Source organism: Cenococcum geophilum, assembly GCF_001692895.1.
Source record: "Cenococcum geophilum 1.58 unplaced genomic scaffold K441scaffold_6, whole genome shotgun sequence".
Classification (NCBI taxonomy): Eukaryota; Fungi; Ascomycota; class Dothideomycetes; order Gloniales; family Gloniaceae; genus Cenococcum; species Cenococcum geophilum.
In genome coordinates this window covers 1,304,933-1,307,634 of record NW_027137564.1, presented here as the reverse complement: position 1 = coordinate 1,307,634, position 2,702 = coordinate 1,304,933, and positions in this window count along the sequence as shown.

Here is a 2,702-nt window from a genome sequence, read left to right as displayed (position 1 = left end):
ATAAGGCAGTANTAGGAATACNTTAGTTATAGAAATATAATCTAAAGATTAATTAGGTTATAGGTTAAGTTAATATTAAAAATACTTAACGCCGTAAGATATAATAATAAGCTAAAATAGTATAGTACTAAGTAGGGGCGACCTATAAAGAAATAGATAAAGGACTAAGTTATATACTAAAGAGATACTATAAGTATGGTAAGAAGTTATAGTTACTAAAAAGTAAAAAGCTATTAGAGTATATAGTATAGGACTATAAAATAGAATTAAAACTAAAAATAAGTTTAAGGTTTTTTCTAATTTATAAGCTTACTAAAGAAGAAGGGAGAGTATTAAAAGAGTTTATCTAGGAGAACTTATAAAAGGGATATATTAGACTATTATAGTTATTAGCGGGATATTTAGTACTATTTATACTAAAGAAAAATAGGAAACTTAGACTATGCATTAACTATAAATAATTAAACAGTATTACTAGGAAGGATAGATATCCTTTACCCTTAATTAGCAAAATCTAAGATAGGATCGGTAATATATAAATCTTTATAAAGATAGATCTAAAATATACGTACCATTAAATTAGAATTAAGGAAGGTAATAAATAGAAGGCAGCCTTTAGGTTAAAGGAAGGACTATATAAACTATTAGTAATACAGTTTAGGCTTATAAACGTACTAGTAACGTTTTAAAAGCGTATTAATAATATATTAAGAGAATACTTAGACGAATTTATTATAGTATACCTTAATAATATTATTATCTACTTAATAAGTAAGGAAGAGTATAAGGAACACATTAAATGGGTTTTAAAGAGATTATAGGAAAAACAGATACTAGTAGTAATTAAAAAATATAAATTCTTTACTAAAAAGATAGATTTTGTTGGATTTATTATTAAACTAGGCTAACTTAGTATAGATTTAAAGAAGATTAAGGCTATAGTAAATTAGNAAGAACTAGAGAATATTATATAGTTAAGGTTATTTCTAGGGTTTTGCAATTACTGCAAAAGGTTTATAGCTTAATAGTTAAAGAATATTAAGCTATTTATAAGGTTAATAAAGAAAGAAGAACCTTAGGTATAAGGAGAAGAGTAGAGGAAACTATTTAAGGAGGTTAAGAAGTTATTTACTTAAGACCTAATTCTTAAAATTTACTAACTAAAACTAGAGACAGTGGTTAAAATAAATATATTAGACTTTGCACTAGGGGTATACTTTCTATAGAAATATAAGAATAGATGGCACCTAGTAGTATATTATAATTAAAAGATAACACTACTAGAACTAAACTATAACATTTATAATAAAGAGTTGTTAGGTATAGTTATAGTACTTTAAGAATAAAGGGCATTCTTATAAGGCATAGAGAAGCTATTTATAGTTAAGACGGATTATAAAAACCTAATAGAGTTCCTAATAACGAAAGAACTTAACTAAAGGTAGGTTAGATAGGCAGAGATACTTATAAAATACTATTTTAAGATTTAGTATACTAAGGGTACAAATAATACACAAGTAAATGCTTTAAGTAAAAAGGCTAAACTATAAAATAATAAAAAGCCATTAGGGGCTTTGCTGTAAAAAAATATAGACGGATTAATTGGATATAATTATCCAAAAATCGTAGTAATAAGAGAAATTAGTTAAACCTATAAGGTACTAAAGAGTATATAATTATAAAAGATCTAAAATATATAGGTAGAGGATATAAACTTAAAGCAGTATAAAAATTAAAAAGTAATATACGTGCCTAGAAATATTATAAAAGAATTTATTAAGTTATTTTATAAGGAAGTAACTTAAGGATATAATAGGGCCATGGGCTTAGTATTAAGACTTTAGGAGAAGTATATTATTAATAAAATCTAGGGACTAGTAAGATAAGTTATAAAGAAATATCTAGATTATTAAAGAAATAAATTNATAAGGTATAAGCTATATAGAGGGCTACAACCTATTAAAATACTAGAGAGACTATAGGAGGTTATATTATAGGACTTTATTATAAAGTTACTAAAGTTAAAAGATCTTATTACCGGATAAGATTATAATATAATTTTAGTAATAGTAGATAAGCTAATAAAGTAGGGATACTTTTTAACATATATAGAAGAAATCTTAGCGGAGGATATTGCTAGAATTTATATTAAAGAAGTATTTGTAAGATATAGAGCACTAAGTAAGATTATATTAGATAGAGATCTAAGATTTATAGTAGTATTTTAGGAGGTATTCTTAGTAAAATAAGGGGTTTAAGTAGTAACTTCTTCTGTATATTATCCGCAAATAGACAGTTAAACGGAAAGATTAAATTAGACACTAGAATAGTATTTAAGGCACTATATTAATTATATATAGAATAATTAGGTATTATTATTACTAATTATATAGTTCGCATATAATGCGACACCTTAAGAAGGAATAAAAGCATTACTATTTAAAGCAAATTACGGATATAAGCTAAGAATATTATTATCGCTATATTAAGTAAAGAAAATAAGTAGCATAACTAAGTAAAGAATAGAGATATTAATAAATTTTTATAGAAACCTTATAGAAACAGCTAAGGTAGTATAATAAAGAATAAAAAAGTACTATAATACTAAGAGATCTAAGGGACTAGATCTTAAGGAGGGAGATAAAGTATAGCTACTATATAAAATTTTTAAGAGTTAACGACTAAGTAAGAAGTTAAACTAT